Source organism: Leucopleurus acutus, assembly GCF_964270905.1.
Source record: "Leucopleurus acutus genome assembly, chromosome: 3".
NCBI classification, from domain to species: Eukaryota; Metazoa; Chordata; class Mammalia; order Artiodactyla; family Delphinidae; genus Leucopleurus; species Leucopleurus acutus.
The window spans coordinates 10004396-10024365 of NC_139145.1; the positions used below are offsets into that span (position 1 = coordinate 10004396).

At 39.7% G+C, this 19970-nt stretch overlaps 1 long non-coding RNA gene across 2 annotated transcripts in view; it reads right to left on the reverse strand.

Annotated features, from left to right (window-relative positions):
* Nucleotides 1-2110: 2110 nt before the first annotated feature.
* LOC309958821 overlaps nucleotides 2111-19970 on the reverse strand; it is a 51111-nt gene continuing 33251 nt past the window's right edge. For both annotated transcript variants that reach the window (XR_014326055.1, XR_014326056.1), the window contains 3 exons: nucleotides 6974-7100; nucleotides 6725-6785; nucleotides 2111-6321 (listed from right to left, as the gene is read on the reverse strand). This is a non-coding gene — a long non-coding RNA (uncharacterized lncRNA). The remainder of the gene's footprint in view (nucleotides 6322-6724; nucleotides 6786-6973; nucleotides 7101-19970) is intronic.

A 19970-nucleotide genomic window follows, 5' to 3' on the forward strand; every position in this document is an offset into this window, starting at 1 on the left:
GCTTCCACTTCAGGCAGCACAGCTTGGATGTGTGGTCCGGGAACCAAGATCCCACATGCTGCAAGGTGTGGCCAAAAAAAAAAAAAAAAAAAAAAGATGGGAGGAATACTTGGGGAAGGGGCAGAGCAACTGAGAGAAATAATTATGAAATTACATCTATACCATGCAGAGAAGACATGTTAGTACTGAAAACATGGAGGAAGTTTAGACTTCTTTTGCTCTTTAATGAAACACAAAGCTGGTAATCTGTCCCCCTCCCTTGTTTTAAAAAATAAATTTATTTTAAAAATTTTTATTTATTTTTGGTTGCATTGGGTCTTCGTTGCTGCATGTGGGCTTTTTCTCTAGTTGCGGTGAGCAGGAGCTACTCTTCGTTGCAGTGAGCGGGCTTCTCATTGCGGTGGCTTCTCTTGTTGTGGAGCATGGGCTCTAGAGCACAGGCTCAGTAGTTGTGGCACACGGGCTTAGTTGCTCTGTGGCATGTAGGATCTTCCCTGACCAGGGCTTGAACCCATGTCCCCTGAGTTGGCAGGTGGATTCTTAACCACTGCACCACCAGGGAAGCCCCCCCTCCCTTTCCATAACATGTGCTGGAGGTCTAAAACTATGGGAATAACACCTATGAACAGCAAAATGGGCTTTGTAACTCTGTGGACCATTGAAACAAAAAGCTTCCAGTTCTCTTCTTATAAAAGGCATTAAAAACTTTCCATTTTGAGGATGTCAGACGTACCTCCTTTCCCACTAACTTGGGATATTACTGAAGAGGATAGCCCTCTGTCTGCAGCTCACTTCACTTATTCCTTGGATGACTGCCCCCTAAACATCCGTAGCTCTTTTTAGTGTTTCATGTTGGACTTGCAGAGATATCACTCACAGGAAAACCCATGACTGGCTCCAAGTGTGCAGATGACCAGAACCCTTCCTCAAACTTGGAGGACCAGAAAGGCTTCATGGAGTCACTCCTTCTGTGTGGCAGCAAAATTATAATGGAAATATAAAAGGCAATTTATTTTTTTACAATATTTGGCCGTGCCCAATATCATGTGGGATCTTAGTTCCCTGACCAGGGATCGAACCTGCATCCCCTGCATTGGAAGCTCAGAGTCTTAACCACTGGACTGCCAGGGAAGTCCCTAAAAGGCAATTTAAATCTTTTCAAATGATGTTAAATACAAACATAAACACCAAAACTACTCATGGCCCAAAGTAATGGGAATGGGGAGTCTCAAGTCTTGGATAATCCATGTCCAAACTCATGATTACTATTACATACAATAAAACTTTCAACTGTGGCAAAGATGAAGATGAAGATGAACCATGTCTACATCTTTATGGGAAACCATTATGGTTGATCCCAGGAATGCAGGGATGTCTGTATTGCTCCCCACTTCTTATATCTGCACCCAAGCAGTTCCTCAAATAGTGTTTAAGATGCAAGATGGTGTAAATAAAAAGTGATCAGTGATGACATTCTCACTCATGAGGCCTTGACCCGCCACAGACACACAATTCCAGTCTCCCTATTACCTCATAGCATTGTTTACGTTCTTCAAAGCTCTTATTTCCATCTTATAAACCCAGACTGTGCTATTTGTTAATCACCTCTTCCTACAAAAATGTAAGAGCCAGGACTTGAAGAACTTGTTTCACACCTATATATCCAGAGTGTGTAGTGCCCTATTTATGCTAAATTGTGTATGATTTGAGTCTACAGTGCCTAGTAGAAGAGGGATGCTGAAAAATTAGCATCAAGAGTAGCTTCTGAGCAAGGAAGCCTTGCTTGGAATAGTAACCCTGTCTTTGTCCCTTGCCAGGTTTGTGTTCTTGACAATTTACCTAAACTCATAAAGCCTCAGTTGATTGGAAAAGGAGGTAATACCTAACACAAGTCCAAATCCTGTAAGACCTTTTGGACAGTCTCTTACTGATATGACCCATTATCATTTATGGTTTGTATTCATCCTTATTATGATGATTCGTTATGCCCCTCTATTTGTTGTTGTTGTTTTTACATTGCTTTTTCTGATCCATTTTTCAAAAAAATTTTTTATTGGAGTATAGTTAGGTACAATGTTGTGTTAGTTTTAGGTGTACAACAAAGTGAGTTAGTTATACATACATTTACTCTTTAGATTCTTTTCCCATATAGGCCATTACAGAGTATTGAGTAGAGTTCCCTGTGCTATACAGTAGGTTCTCATTAGTTATCTATTTTATATACGGTAGTGTGTATATGTCAACCCCAGTCACCCAATTTTTCCCTCCCCCACGCCCCTCTATTTGAATACAAGTGTGAACCTGGCAGTTTTTGGCAAGAAGGCAGTAACAAATCCATGATTTAAGTTTTTAATTAAGAACAAATGAGAAATTCGTTTCATGACAAAAATTCTAACTATGGAAAAAAATTTGCCTGAGGAAGAATATACATGGTAATACTGAATCAAAATGTATAATGATTACCTTGAAAAAAACCACAAACTTGATCTAAAAATCTACAATTGCAATGGGATGTTTCAATATATCCTATTAGGAAATAGAAAAGATAATATTTGTTAGTATACAAGTTTTTTTGAAAGAGAAGCATTTGACAAAAAAAAAACCATTGTTTTCAATCACATACAATCAGTCATAACTGAAAATGTACTGAGGAATTATGTTCAGTTGTGAGTGATTGGAAATATCCATAATCTATTCGATAAGAGGAAGGTGCTAATTCTCACATGGAAGGATTGGGCCACAGAAGTCACTGCACAGTGCAGTAGAGGAACTCACTACAGGACCACGTGCTTTCTTCTGACTGCACCACTGTAGCTGCTATAGTGGAATCAAGAACACACAGTCACTAGCAATATCAACAGAACAATGTGTTTACTACACAAATTAGACCTTATACAAATACAATATAGAGAAGAGGTGAGTCAGTGCTTCACAAAACGTTCTCAATCACAGCAGTCTAAATTTGTTGCCTGGTGGACACATGAGGACTTGCAGGAAAATCCAAACTGTGAGGGATCTTTGCTGTGGAACTTGTGGAGGCATCTGTGGAAACCAACAGGTCTGAGAAAATGGAAGTCATGTAGCTGGTGGTAATGAGCCTACTTTGGACTGGCAGGGCAAAGAATCAGGAAAATGGGCTAGAACCAGGTATATGTGAAACTCCTGTGTGGCTCAAGAACTAAGGCCTTCTTCACTTTGCCTTCCAAGTGTCATGCAAGGGAGGCTAGTGGTGAATTCTAACATGGAACCATGAAAAGAATAGGTTCTAGAAAATGTAGGTCACAACATATTACCCATGTTAACAACACATTCCAGGAGAGCATCTCCAATTCTACATTTTAGTGTCCTGTAACAGGTCTCTTTTCTTTTTGCAAATATAAAGACTTATTGGTCCATTAACATACAAGGTTATTACAAAAATGAATCAGAGCTTAAATGTTAATAACACTTTAAAAAGTAGTTAGAAATGTGATATTTATATTTAATCTCACAGACTTGCAATGTGAGAGCAGTAACCATATGTTATGATCACTGTTGTATTTACAGCACAGGCACATAGTAGGTGCTCAATATGAATGAAGGGATGGTAATACCACTAGTTGACTTCAGTGATATTATTCTAATTGAATTATGGGTAAAGAGACACTAACTGGTGATATCAGAATAATGTAGGAGAATTTTTAATGCATTGGTGGGGGAAAAATGTTGCTTCAGTGCAAAGATATTGTAGCTACGAATTTAAAATAATTGCACTTGCAAACAATGTAAGGTTGCTTTGTTTAAGTATGCAGTTGATGTCAACATGGGTGTCTTAAAGTCTCTTACCCAAATCACAGTCAGATGGAATGACAAAGAGTAAAGAGAAGATGACAGAGTAAAGAGAAAAGATGTAAATACTAAGCCAAATAAGATTATACTCTGTGTTAAACTTCACATAATTACAAATTTATGCCAACTATTTATTAGCAAGGAAAATGGAAGAAGGCTCTTCTGACAAAAGAAAAGTTTTTCTAATAAAAGAGGCATATTTACAATGGGTAAGAAATATCCAGTACCTGCCACATGAAGCCAATAGGAAAATCCCAACAACTACCAGAGTGTCATTAGTCCATGCCCCCTTTACTTACAGAACAACTTAAAAATTATATATTTTTGGCACATTATATAATATTGGCACATTACAATTATATTCCAGTTCACTCATGGATCCAACAGATTTCAAAATGGAAAGACAAAAATTCTATAAGCTAATTTAAGGAAAAATACTACCTACTAAGCTTATATACTATTGCTTAAAGAGTACTTACAGAATTGTTTCAACTCAGTGTTGTGTTCATTTGCAAAATTAACAAATAGAATCCATAATTAGAGACTGAGTTTCAGAATAAGCCACTGATAAAGATATATTTTTAACTTTTAAAACATTTATTTCATGTTATGAATTTTTTGGAGCATTATATGTGAATTAATCTACATCAGGCTTTCCCATATTATTTACATGTTATAGCATTTCTCTCCCGTAGAGTTTTCATATGAGTTTTCATATGACTTTGAATGTATTGGGTTGGCCGGAAAGTTCATTCTTCTGTAAGATGTTATGGAAAATCCCGAATGAACTTTTTGGCCAGCCCAGTATTTGTTAAGATAGGAAACTTTTGTATTTATCACTTATATCCAGTGTGCATTCTCATGACATGTTTATGTAAGGATGTGGGCCAATTAAAGGCTTTCCCACAATGCTTACATTCAAGAAGTTTCTCTCCAGTGTGAATTCTTTCATGGCTTCTGTATGAACTGGGTCGACTAAAGGCTTTCCCACAGTCTTTACACTTATACGGTTTCTCACCAGTGTGCATTCTCATGTGACCTCGAAAAGTTGTGCGGTAAATGAAGGCTTTCCCACATTCCTTGCATTCATAGGGTTTCTCTCCGGTATGAGTTCTTTCATGTACTTGAACATAACTGGAACAACTGAAGGCTTTACCACATATTTTACATTCATAGGGTTTCTCTCCTGTGTGAGTTCTTTCATGTATTCGAAATGAACTGGGACAATTAAATGCTTTCCCACATTCCTTACATTTATAAGGCCCATCTCCAGTGTGCGTCATCATGTGTCTTCGAAAGCTTGTGAGAGAAACAAATGCTTTCCCACATTTCTCACATTTATAGGGTTTCTCTCCAGTGTGAGTTCTTTCATGTATTTGCAAACCTAAAGGAGAACTGAAGGTTTTCCCACATTGCTTACATTCGTAGGGTTTCTCTGCAGTGTGAGTCCGTTCATGTCTTCGAAATGAAGTGGGACAACTGAGGGCTTTACCACACTGTTTACATATATAGGGTTTTTCACCAGTGTGAGTTCTCACATGGACTTGAAAAGTGGTGAGCCAATGGAAGGCTTTTCCACATTCCTTACATTGATAAGGTTTCTCTCCAGTGTGAGTTCTTTCATGTGTTCGAAAGGAACTGGAACAACTGAAGGCTCTACCACACTGTTTACATTCATAGGGTTTTTCTCCAGTGTGAGATCTTTCATGTATTCTATATGAACTGGGACAATTGAATGCTTTTCCACATTCTTTACATTTATAAGGTCCAACTCCAGTATGTGTTATCATGTGTCTTTGAAAGCTTCCAAGAGAAATGAAGGCTTTCCCACATTCCTTACAGTCATAAGGTTTCTCTCCTGTATGAGTTCTCTCATGTTTTCGAAGAGAACTGGGACAGCTGAAGGCTTTACTACACTTTTTACATTCATAGGGTTTTTCTCCAGTATGAGTCCTTTCATGACTTCGAAAGGAACTTGGACAACTGAGGGCTTTACCACATTGCTTACATTCATAGGGTTTCTCCCCTGTGTGAGTTCTTTCATGTGTTTGAAAGGTTTGATGATATCGAAAGGCTTTCCCACATTGTTTACATTGATAGGGTTTTTCTCCAGTGTGAGTCCGTTCATGTTTTCGAACAGATTGGCGATATCTAAATGATTTCCCACATTCCTTACATTTATAGGATTTCTCTATACTATGATTACTTTCATGTTTCTGAAAAGGCTGGAGATAACTGAAGGCTTTTCCACATACCTTACATTTATAAGGCTTCTTTCCACATTCCTGATACCTGGATGGTTTGGGTGCAGTGTGAGATCTAACGTGCCTATTAAAGGATGAACGACTCATGAGGACTTTTCCACACACACTGCACTCCCATGGTTTTACTGCAGAAGAATTCTTGTTCAGATTAAGATTTGGAATAAGGCTGATATTTTCGCCACACTGACTACTTTCTTCACTTTCACAGCATCTCCGTAATGTATGGCTTCTGTTAAAAAAAAATTAGAAGCACACTGTTAATGATTTCTTTGTTAATGATTTTACAGTAAATATTAGTATTACATTTTTAGCATTTATTGGGAAAGTGTTAGGTTTTTCTGCACCATGTAAATTGTTTGAAAGTGAATATACTGAATGCTCTACAAGAAAGCTCAACCATTGCTGTTATCATAGTGATATTCATATATGCAGTCTCTGAATATGTTTTAAAGTAAACTATTTGGGAAACAATGAACATCCATGACACACTTAAGAAAACATTTTTTTGGTAAAAATTTTCTGAGAATAAATACATTTGAAGCTGGGCCCTTTTGTGTCTACTTGTTTCTAAATTTCATGACATGAGAAGATTCTCTTGTGGGACACTGCTTTAAACTGTGAGTGCAACTCACCTCAGATTTCTTCCCTGGTTTTTGTACTGATCTTCAGTGTTACGGTCTTCCCATTTTTCCCCTGAAATGCCAACCAAAAAGATCAATAAATTATAGGAAAATTATTATTTCACAGGTCTATGATGACCTCAAACTATGATTTACTTACCAAAGTATTCCCTTTCCCCATTCCACATCTTAGAACAACATTGATGGGCAGGAAACACTTGTTCTCTAATTGATTAAGTGAAGGAATGTCATCATCCTTACCTATTGAGGCCAGGTTCCTCAAGGTTTCACGCATCACATCTCTGTAGAGTTTCTTCTGTGAAGGCCCCAGCAGAGCCCACTCCTCCAAGGTAAAGTTCACAGCCACATCCTCAAAGGCCACTGGGTCCTAAAACATCACAAATAAATATGTGTACAGGAAGATGGGTGAGATCGACAGTAGTGGGAATCTGTAGTCCATTCACAAGAAGTTCACATATGATGCTGTTATTGAAATATTTATTCTGACTTGATCATCAAAATCCTTATTCTCTATATGACCACTTCCTCACATTTAACAGCATCATGTACACGTGGAAATCATTTTTACTATGATCACGTAAGTCTTATCATTCTCTAACAGTAGGATCCAGAGCACACTGGAGAAATGTGAACTCCAAATGAAAGAAATATTTCCAGATCATCAACTCCTCGTAAGAAAAATCCACCTCCTTTAACACCCACCATATCTATCACATAGTACTCCATGAAACACAGGGTCACATTTGCATGAGGTGTTTTTTTTTTTTTATAACTTAATTTTGGGCTGTGTCAGGTCTTCGTTGCTGCGTGCGGGCTTTCTCTAGTTGCGGCAAGTGGGGGCTACTCTTTGTTGTGGTGTGCGGGCTTCTCGTTGCGGTGGTTTCTCCTGTTGCAGAGCACGAGGCTCTAGGTGTGCGGGCTTCAGTAGTTGTGGCGCATGGGCTTAGCTGCTCTGTGGCATGTCGGATCTTCCTGGACCGGGGCTTGAACGCATGTCCCCTGCATTGGCAGGTGGATTCTTAACGACTGTGCCACCAGGGAAGCCCCTTGCATGAGGTTTTAATGGAAAAAAACACAGTGAACTGGAAGCTTTTTCTTCCATTCCCATCACCAAACGTGACAAGGACAGGAGACCTGTGGAAATCCAGCTTATCACTAGGCCCAGCTGGCCATATTGTCCTAAAGTACTCCAGGCTATCAGAAGTAGTCAGATGCAACTGGCTGAATAAAAATAATCTTGTGGAAAAGTATTAAGTTTAACTTGCCTGTAAAAATATTTGACAGATACTCAGTTACTCCTTTTTTTTTTTTTTTTTTTTTTTTGCGGTACGCGGGCCTCTCACTGTTGTGGCCTCTCCCGTTGTGGGGCACAGGCTCCGGACACGCAGGCTCAGTGGCCATGGCTCACGGGCCCAGCCGCTCCGCGGCATGTGGGATCCTCCCGGACCGGGGCACGAACCTGTATCCCCTGCATCGGCAGGTGGACTCCCAACCACTGTGCCACCAGGGAAGCCCTCAGTTACTCCTTTTTATCTCTGTCTTATTTCATGAGGCTAGGAAGCTATTCTGAAGTTAGTACTCAGGCATGAGAAAGAAAGCATGACAACTTAGACCTCCACAAAATCCCTATATTCAGAGTGGCTTCTCACCATCTTTACCACATATATGCGCATATACTGAGAAGATAAATGCCAGAAGAGCATTTTCCGGCAAAACCATAACAGTGTACCCTGGACCTTGCTGACCTTGGGGAACTGAATAAGAATTGCAGGTTGCACCAGAGTCCACTGAAGACCACAATGGTTTGATGGTGAACGTGCCCATCATTATAAAACACAAAGGGTCCAGCAGTGCTTTCCTCTAAAAAACATAAAACTTCTCTTCTCCAATTACAGGAGGCAGTGATTCTCAACCAGCCACTTGAGAGGCTGCCTTTCCACTTCTCTCATTTCCATGCCTCCATGTGGTGCACAGGAACATGACAGCGCAACGTCTGGGCATAGGAACCCCTTGACCACATAACTTCCCTAAATGCTGGTCTCTGTAAAAGATCACTAACCTACTGATGTCCACATGCAGGGGACAGAGAAAAGGTTCCCACACAGTAATTACAATGGTAGAATTTATCTATTCAGTTAAGTAACAGAAAAAGAAATCCCCAGTTCTTGAGAAGTTTTTCTCACAGGAATCGATGGTCTTAAAATGGAAATATTTATTCGTATAGCATTTCTCTAATTTTTCCAATGTGCTCTAGACCCTACCATTAGAGAACAGTAAGACTTTAAGTGATCATAGTAAAAATGTATAATTTCCACATGTTCATGATGCTGTTAAATTTGTGAGGAAGTAACCACTTCCTGCTTGAGCTGCTTGCATCAGCTCTAATTACACTTTCTATGGTGTATCTGTAGCGCTTGCTCCTAACAATGTCCTACTATGAAGTGTGCAGAAGAGAGTTACTAGCAAGTCTGAGATCGCTGATTCTTAGGAATGCCTGCTCACCATGTTTGTCCTTTGTTGGTATCTGGGAACTGGGATTTATGAGTGACCCCACCAACCTGATAAGAGTGGCTCAGTGTGTCTAAGCTGTTTATGGTACATTATAAACGCTTTTCATTATGAGCATCTGAACTTTCATTATGCTTAGGCAGAGTTCCTATGTGATCTGCTCCCCAAAATCACTCTGGGTATTGAGGCTCTAATGAGCTTCTCTGGAAGACAATTATTTTATATGTGTTGTCACAACCTGCTGCTTGTAGGCTTGAGCCCTTCCTATGTGATTACACTAGGAAAGACCATCTGGAAGTTTGCATCTGGCTCCCTCCAGAACAAATTTAATTCGGTACTAAAGAAGAACGAACGAGACATTTAATGATCCTCATGGGAAAAATTTTAAATTTTTGTTGGGTAACATTAAAGGAGAATGAGATAAATGAAAATACAAAAGATGTTTTTAGAAATAAGCCAACATCACTAAGATGTTACCTCTCCCAAAATATATCTCTAACAAAATGTTATGTAACTGGGAAAGACATTGTATTCCCCTGTATTCCATGGGCAATAGCCAATTCATTATAGATTGAAACGTGAAAGAAAAAACTGGGACACTTCTAGAAGTCACAAGTAAATGCTTCATTGATCCAAAAATAGAATTTTCTCATTTAAGAGGCATAAACCCTAGAAGCAAGAAGAACTACAATCCTGCAGCCTGTGGAACAAAAACCATATTCACAGAAAGACAAGATGAAAAGGCAGAGAGCTATGTACCAGATGGAAGAACAAGATAAAGCCCCAGAAAAACAACTAAATGAAATGGAGATAGGCTATCTTCCAGAAAAAGAATTCAGAATAATGATAGTGAAGATGATCCAGGACCTCCGAAAAAGAATGGAGGCAAAGATGGAGAAGATGCAAGAAATGTTTAACAAAGATCTAGAAAAATTAAAGAACAAACTAACAGAGATGAACAATACAATAACTGAAATGAAAAATACACTAGAAGGAATCAATAGCAGAATACCCGAGGCAGAAGAATGGATAAGTGACCTGGAAGACAGAATGGTGGAATTCACTGCTGCAGAACAGAATAAAGAAAAAAGAATGAAAAGAAATGAAGACAGCCTAAGAGACCTCTGGCACAACATTCAACTCAACAACATTCGCATTATAGGGATCCCAGAAGGAGAAGAGAGAAAGGACCTGAGAAAATATTTGAAGAGATTATAGTCAAAAACTTCCCTAACATGGGAAAGGAAATAGCCACCCAAGCCCAGGAAGCACAGAGAGTCCCATACAGGATAAACCCAAGGAGAAACATGCCGAGACACATAGTAATCAAATTGGCAAAAATTAAAGACAAAGAAAAATTATTGAAAACAGCAAGGGAAAAACAACAAAAAACATACAAGGGAACTCCCATAAAGTTAACAGCTGATTTCTCAGCAGAAACTCTACAAACCAGAAGGGAGTGGCATGACATATTTAATGAAAGGGAAGAACCTACAACCAAGATTACCCAGCAAGGATCTCATTCACATTTGATGGAGAAATCAAAAGCTTTAGAGACAAGTAAAAGCTAAGAGAACTCAGCACCACCAAACCAGCTGTACAACAGATGCTAAAGGAACTTCTCTAAGTGGGAAACACAAGAGAAGAAAAGGACCTACAATAACAAACCCAAAACAATTAAGAAAATGGTAATAGGAAATACATATCGATAATTACCTTAAACGTGAATGGATTAAATGCTCCAACCAAAAGACACAGGCTTGCTGAATGGATACAAAAACATGACCCATATATAGGCTGTCTACAAGAGACCCACTTTAGACCTAGGGACACATACAGACTGAAAATGAGGGGATGGAAAAAGATATTCCATGCAAATGGAAATCAAAAGAAAGCTGGAGTAGCAATACTCATATCAGATAAAATAGACTTTAAAGAATGTTACGAGAGACAAGGAAGGACACTACATAATGATCAAGGGATCAATCCATGAAGAAGATGTAACAATTATATATTCACCCAACATAGGAGCACCTCAATACATAAGGCAACTGCTAACAGCTCTAGAAGAGGAAATTGACAGTAACACAGTAATAGTGGGGGACTTTAACACCTCACTTACACCAATGGACAGATCATCCAAACAGAAAATTAATAAGGAAACACAAGCTTTAAATGGCACAATAGTCCAGATAGATTTAATTGATATTTATAGAACATTCCATCCAAAAACAGTAGATTACACTTTCTTCTCAAGTGCACACAGAACATTCTCCAGGATAGATCACATCTTAGGTCCACAAATAAAGCCTCAGTAAATTTAAGAAAATTGAAATCATATCAAGCATCTTTTCTGACCACAACACTATGAGATTAGAAATTACAGAGAAAAAAATGTAAAAAACACAAACACATGGAGACTAAACGTTATTAAATAACCAAGAGATCACTAAAGAAATCAAAGAGAAAATCAAAAAAATACCTAGAGACAAATGACAATGAAAACACGATGACCCAAAACCTATGGGATGCAGCAAAAGCAATTCTAAGAGGGAAGTTTATAGCTATACAAGCCTACCTCAAGAAACAAGAAAAATCTCAAATAAACAATCTAACCTTACACCTAAAGGAATTAGAGAAAGAAGAACAAAATCCAAAGTTAGTAGAAGGAAAGAAATCATAAAGATCAGAGCAGAAATCAATGAAATAGAAACAAAGAAAACAATAGCAAAGATCAATAAAACTAAAACCTGGTTCTTTGAGAAGATCAACAAAAGTGATAAACCATTAGCCAGACTCATCAAGGAAAAGAGGGAGGGATTCCCTGGTGGTGCAGTGGTTAAGAATCCACCTGCCAATGCATGGGACATGGGTTCGAGCCCTGGTCTGGGAAGATCCCACATGCTGCGGAGCAGCTGGGCCCATGTGCCACAATTACTGAGGCCCAGCGCCTAGAGCCCATGCTCCGCAACAAGAGAAGCCACTGCAATGAGAAGCTCACACACCGCCACGAAGAGTAGCCCCTGCTCGCTGCAGCTAGAGAAAGCCCAACGCAGCAACGAAGACCCAAAGCAGCCAAAAATAAATAAATTAATTTTTTTTAAAAAAAGGACTCAAATCAATAAAATTAGAAAGGAAAAAAGTTAAAACAAGGACTGCAGAAATACAAACCTTCCTAAGAGACTATATTACAAGCAACTCTATGCCTATAAAATGGACAACCTGGAAGAAATGGACAAATTCTTAGAAAGGTATAACCTTCCAAGACTGAACCAGGAAGAAACAGAAAATATGAACAGACCAATCACAAGTAATGAAATTGAAACTGATTAAAAATCTTCCAACAGGGCTTCCCTGGTGGCACAGTGGTTGAGAGTCCGCCTGCTGATGCAGGGGACACGGGTTCATGCCCTGGTCCAGGGGGATCCCACATGCCGTGGAGCGGCTGGGCCCGTGAGCCATGGCCGCTGAGCCTGCACGTCCGGAGCCTGTGCTCTGCGATGGGAGAGGCCACAACAGTGAGAGGCCCCCGTACCACAGAAAAAAAAAAAAAAAAAAAAAAATCTTCCAACAAAAGTCCAGGATCAGATGGCTTCACAGGTGAATTCTATCAAACATTTAGAGAAGGGCTAACACCCATCCTTCTCAAACTCTTCCAAAAAATTGCAGAGGAAGGAAAACTCCCAAACTCATTCTATGAGGCCACCATCACCCTGATAGCAAAACCAGACAAAGATACTATAAAATAAGAAAATTACAGACCAATATCACTGATGAATATAGATGTAAAAATCCTCAACAAAATGCTAGCAAATAGAATCCAACACATTAAAAAGGATCATACACCATGAATCAAGTGAGATTTATCCCAGAGATGCAAGGATTCTTCAGTATACGCAAGCCAATGTGATACACCACATTAACAAATTGAAGAATAAAAATTATATGATCATCTCAATAGATGCAGAAAAAGTTTCTGACAAAATTCAACATCAATTTATGATAAAAACTGTCTAGAAAGTGGGCATAGAGAGAACCTACTTCAACATAATAAAGGCCATATATGACAAACCCACAGCATACTTTTTTTTTTTTTTTTTGCGGTACGCTGGCCTTTCACTATTGTGGCCTCTCTCATTGCGGAGCACAGGCTGTGGACGCGCAGGCTCAGCAGCCATGGCTTACGGGCCTAGCCGCTCCGCGGCATGTGGGATCTTCCCAGACCGGGTCACGAACCTGTGTCCCCTGCATCGGCAAGCGGACTCTCAACCACTGTGCCACCAGGGAAGCCCAACAAACATCATTCTTTTTTTTTTGTTGTTTTTTGTTTTTGTTTTTGCGGTACGCTGGCCTTTCACTGTTGTGGCCTCTCCCGTTGCGGAGCACAGGCGCCGGACGCGCAGGCTCAGCGGCCATGGCTTACGGGCCCAACGGCTCCGCGGCATGTGGGATCTTCCCGGACCGGGGCACGAACCCGTGTCCCCTGCATCAGCAGGCAGACTCTCAACCACTGCGCCACCAGGGAAGCCCCAAACATCATTCTTAATGGTGAAAAACTGAAAGCATTTCCTCTAAGATCAGGAACAAGACAAGGATGTCCACTCTCACCACTATTACTCAACATAGTTTTGGAAGTCCTAGCCATGGCAATCAGAGAATAAAAAGAATACAAATTGGAAAAGAAAAAGTAAAACTGACACTGTTTGCAGATGACATGATACTATACATAGAGAATCCTAAAGATGCCACCAGAAAACTACTAATCAATAAATGTGGTAAAGTTGCAGGATACAAAATTAATGCACAGAAATCTCTTGCATTCCTATACACTAGTGATGAAAAATCTGAAAGAGAAATTAAGGAAACACTCCCATTTACCATTGCAACAACAACAAAAAAACACCTAGAAATAAACCTCCCTAAGGAGACAAAAGACCTGTATGCAGGAAACTATAAGACACTGATGAAAGAAATTAAAGATGATACAAACAGATGGAGAGAGATACCATGTTCTTGGATTGGAAGAATCAACATTGTGAAAATGACTATACTACCCAAAGCAATCTACAGATTCTGTGCAATCCCTATCAAATTACCAATGACATTTTTCACAGAACTAGAACAAAAAAAATTCACAATTTGTATGGAAACACAGAAGACCCCGAATAGCCAAAGCAATCTTGAGAAAGAAAAATGAAGCTGGAGGAATCAGGCTCTCTGACTTCAGACTGTATTACAAAGCTACAGTAATCAAGACAGTATGGTACTGGCACAAAAATAGAAATACAGATCAATGGAACAGGATAGAAAGCCCAGAGATAAAGCCCACGCACCTATGGTCAACTAATCTATGACAAAGGAAACAAGGATATACAGTGGAGAAAAGACAGCCTCTTCAATAAGTGGTGCTGGGAAAACTGGACAGGTACATGTAAAAGAATGAAATTAGAACACTCCCTAACACCATACACAAAAGTAAACTCAAAATGGATTAGAGACCTAAATATAAGACCGGACACTACAAAACTCTTAGAGGAAAACATAGGAAGAACACTCTTTGACATAAATCACAGCAAGACCTTTTTTGATTCACCTCCTAGAGTAATGGAAATAAAAACAAAAATAAACAAGTGGGACCTAATGAAACTTAAAAGCTTTTGCACAGCAAAGAAAACCATAAACAAGATGAAAAGACAACCCTCAGAATGGGAGAAAATATTTGCAAACAAATCATCTGACAAAGAATTAATCTCCAAAATATATAAACAGCTCATGCAGCTCAATGTTAAAAAAACTAACAACCCAATCCAAAAATGGGCAGAAGACCTAAATAGACATTTCTCCAAAGACATACAGATGGGCAAGAAGCACATGAAAAGCTGCTCAACATCACTAATTATTAGAGAAATGCAAATCAAAACTACAATGAGGTATCACCTCACACCAGTTAGAATGGGCATCATAAGAAAATCTACAAAGAACAAATGCTGGAGAGGGTGTGGAGAAAAGGGAACCCTCTTGCCCTCTTGGTGGGAATGTAAATTGACACAGCCACTATGGAGAACAATATGGAGGTTCCTTCAAGAACTAAAAATAGAATTACCATATGACCCAGCAATCCCACTACTGGGCATATATCCTGAGAAAACCATAATTCAAAAAGACACATGCACCCCAATGTTCACTGCAGCACTATTTACAATAGCCAGGTTATGGAAGCAACCTAAATGCCCATCGACGGACGAATGGATAAAGAAGATGTGGTACATATATATAATGGAATATTACTCAGCCATAAAGAGGAACGAAATTGGGTCATTTGTAGAGACGTAGATGCATCTAGAGACTGTCATACAGAGCGAAGTAAGTCAGAAAGAGAAAAACAAATATTGTATATTAACACGTATATGTGGAAACTAGAAAATGGTACACATGAACTGGTTTGCTTAGCAGAAATTGAGACACAGAAGTAGAGAAAAACCGTATGGGCACCAAGGGGGGAAAGCGGCAAGGGATGGGGGTTGTGGTGTGATGAATTGGGAGACTGGGATTGACATATATGCACTGATGTGTATAAAATGGATGACTAACAACAAACAAAAATTAATTAAAACAATCCCCCCCCCAAAACAAAAAAAGAAGCCCTAAAGCAAGAGCCTGACCAATTCAAACATTAAAACTAAGGGAGTTATAAGACAAACAACAGGTGGAAAAAAATACATGCAATGTTAAAGGGTTAGCATGTGAAGTAAGATGAACGGACACAATAGTTAAGGGGGAAAAAAAAGGGAAAATAACCAAAACATGTTTAACAGAAGATGCGAGATCATGTATGAGAAAATACCTGTCTGATTGGTAATAGGAAGTAATGAAACAACATGTCAAGCAGATTACATTTCACACAGATTAGGACAAAAATTTAGTCAATTTAGTAATCCCAAGTGTTGATGACCATAGGTGACAAATACATAAATTATGCACGAATGGAGGAAGCATCAACTGATGCACTCCACTGCCATTTCCTGTACATTCGAACTCGCTCACTACAGCTTAGCAATTTTTCTCTAATGTCCAGAGGATTTATGTACTTGGAGACTAATGCAAGAATATAGAAAATGTATTTTTAAGGAGATTAAAAATTAAACTGGAGAGAATTCCCTGGAGGTCAAGTGGTTAGGACTCCATGATTTCAATGCCAAGGGCCCAGGTTCAATCCCTAGTTGGGGAAGTAAGATCCCATAAGTTGTGTGGCACGACCAAAAAAAATTTTTTTAACTGGAAAAAGCCGAACCCTATAACCACTGCAATGGATGAGTACCTTGACTGGCCCGTAGCCTCAGACCCTAGATGTGTATGAAACATACTTCTGCAAAGAACCAACCAAAAAACATTTTGACTGTAATTTCATTAATATTCATTTACTGAAAGGTCAAAACAGACAAAACTAAAACAACACTGTGTAGTGAAAAAAATAGATGGTAAAGGTATGAATAACTAAACAATCAACAGAGATCATCTATGGGGCAGCACAGAGATGAGCAAGGGAGCAGAACATCATGAGACTCTAAAAACTGCCTAAAGGCCCAGTTATGAATCTTGATGATTACAAAGATGTTTATGTTGTTATTATTACTAGATCTTCCAATAAAACATTTTGTATGGGCTTCCCTGGTGGCGCAGTGGTTAAGAATCCACCTGCCAATGCAGGGGACACGGGTTCGAGCCCTGGTCCGGGAAGATCCCACATGCCGCGAAACAACTAAGCCCATGAGCCACAACTACTGAGCCTGCGCTCTAGAGCCCGAAAACCACAACTACTGAGCCTGCACTCTAGAGCCTGCGTGCCACAACTGCTGAAGCCCAGGCGCCTAGAGCCCTTGCTCTGCAACAAGAGAAACCACCGCAATGAGAAGCCCGTGCACCACAATGAAGAGTAGCCCCTGCTCGCCGCAACCAGAGAAAGCCCGCACACAGCAACGGAGACCTGACATAGCCAAAAATAAAAAACAAAATTTATATAAAAAACACTTTGTACATTCTTTTTTGAATATATGTGATGACAAAATAAATAAGGAATTAATGAAGTTTGGAGAAGAACATAATTTTACTATGTTTGCCCTGTGATGTGGCAACCTGAGTTTTAATTCACAGATTCTGGTAGCAAAAACTGGTAGCAAGACAAGTGTCTATTTTGAAAGAACTGGTTATATAATCTCACCCTCATATTCACTTTTTAAAAATAAAGGGTGAAGGGACTTACCTGGTGGTCCAGTAGTAAAGAATCCTCTTTCCAATGCAAGGTACGCAGGTTCGATCCCTGGTCAGGAAAGTAAGATCCCACACGCCGCGGGGCAACTAAACCTGCATGCCACAACTACAGAGCCCACGCACTCTGGAGCCCACATGCCACAACTACAGAGAAGCCCACACACCTAAACGAAAATCCCTGCACGCCACAATGAAAGATCCCGCATGCCGCAACTAAGACCTGATGCAGCCAAAAATAATAAATAAATTTAAAAAAAGGGTAACATTAACTGATATAAAAAGATGTGGAAGATTTTTCAATAGAATAATTTTTTTAAATTATTTTTTGGCTGCGTCCGGTCTTCGTTGCCGTGCGCAGGCTTTCTCTAGTTGTGACGACAGGGGCTACTCTTTGTTGTGGTGTGCAGGCTTCTTTCTCACTGTGGTGGCTTCTCTTGTTGCAGAGCATGGGCTGTAGGTGCACGGGCTTCAGTAGTTGTGGCTCGCAGGCTCAATAGTTGTGGTGCACAGACTTAGTTGCTCCGCGGCATGTGGGATCTTCCCAGACCAGGGCTCGAACCCGTGTCCTCTGCATTGGCAGGTGGATTCTTAACCACTGCGCCACCAGGAAGTCCCTCAATAGAATAATTAAGCAGTGTGTTAAAATATACAGACCATGTTCCCTTTTCTTGTGGACCCCATCTGAGATTTGGCTCAGATGTGTAGGCTGACGACAGCACACACTCAACGCAATGCCAAGAGGGTATGAAGTTTTTTACTTCTATAATGGAAGTGTCTGGGGAGGGCAGGGCGGGCCTCTCAAGCAGGTGGGAAATGCCTTCGGAGAGCAAGGTAAGGAGCCTGGCTTGGGTTTTTTCATTGAGATTAGGGGGTGAGCTAGGGTGACAGTGTGCACACATGAGCAGGAACTTCCATGGACTTATTACTCTCTTACCAGCATCAAAGGAAGGAACACTCAGGCTTTCTTAGCACTTTGTACAGATGTGGGGTACAAAGAGGAATAAGGAAGGATGAAAGTATAAAGCTGTCAGCAGACAAAAATAAAAACTGAGGTCAGAGACTTCCGGTTCCTGATCTGGCATGTAAGGAGCTTAGAAGCTGGCATTAGCACCCTCATAGGAAAAAAACAACAAACTAAAAATTAACAATAGACCCATCAGAGAATTTAGATCATTGGGAAACTGCTGTCTCCAAAATCAGCGAGACAAAAAAGTAGCCATGTCCAGAATACTCTGTTCTTAACAAGAACTGTCCTCAAAATAATCTATTTTGTAACAGTGCAACTGATCTGGGGCGTGCGTGTGTGTGGTGGAAACACCCACTTGAGTCTCCTCTAGCCTCCCTGCTCTCCAAAGGTGGGGGTAGAGGACAGAAGCACTTGTGACAGTGGTTTCCCCTCCTTACATCAAATATGTGGTGTCTTTTTAACACCACTGCTCCAACTCTGTCATCAAATATGTGTCTACCAGTTTGAGTCAATATGAATGCTACCTGGAGTTAGTGTCGGACCTCACAGATTAATAAACACTCACTCCCACAAGACTGCCCACACTTCAGCTGCTGGCCACAAACAGGGTGCCTGGGCTACTGACATTTCTACCCAGCCTCCTACAAAGTCATAGATTCCCCTGACATTCCCTCAGGTTTGGTAATTTGCTAGAACAATTCTGAGAACTCAGGAAGACACTTGGCTTTACTATTACTGGTTTATGATAAAGGATACAACTCGGGAACAGCCAAATGGAAGAGATGCATAGGGAAAAATATGGGAGCAGGGAGTAAGGGGCTGGGGTCAAAGGAAACAAAAGCAAAAAGAAACAAATGGGACCTAATTAAACTTAAAAGGTTTTGCATATCTAAAGAAACCATTGACAGGCCTGGAGATTATCACACTAAGTGAAGTCAGACAGAGAAAGACAAATATCATAATATTGCTTATATGGGGAATCTAAAAAGACGTGATACAAATGAACTTATTTACAAAAGAGAAATAGGCTCACAGACTTAGAAGACAAACTTATGGTTACTAAAGGGGACAGGTGGTGGGAGGGAGGAATAAATTGGGAGTTTGGGATTGACAGATACACACTACTATATTTAAAATAGATAACCAACAAGGACCTACTGCATAGCACAGGGGATTCTGCTCAATATTCTGTAACAACCCAAATGGGAAAAGAATTTGAAAAAGAATAGATACGTGTATACATATCAATACATATACAATCACTATGCTGTACATCTGAAACTAACACAACATTGTTAATCAACTATACAGTACTCCAATATAAAATAAAAAAAATAAAAATTCTGTAAAAAAAAAACTTGGTTAATACTACATTTAAAGTATTTTGTATGTCAATAAAATATCAATAAAAAGAAAAAATTTAAATACAGGAGAAAGTATGGAAAGGTATGTGTACCAATAAACTTTTTGTGGTTAAAAAATAAGTAAATAAGC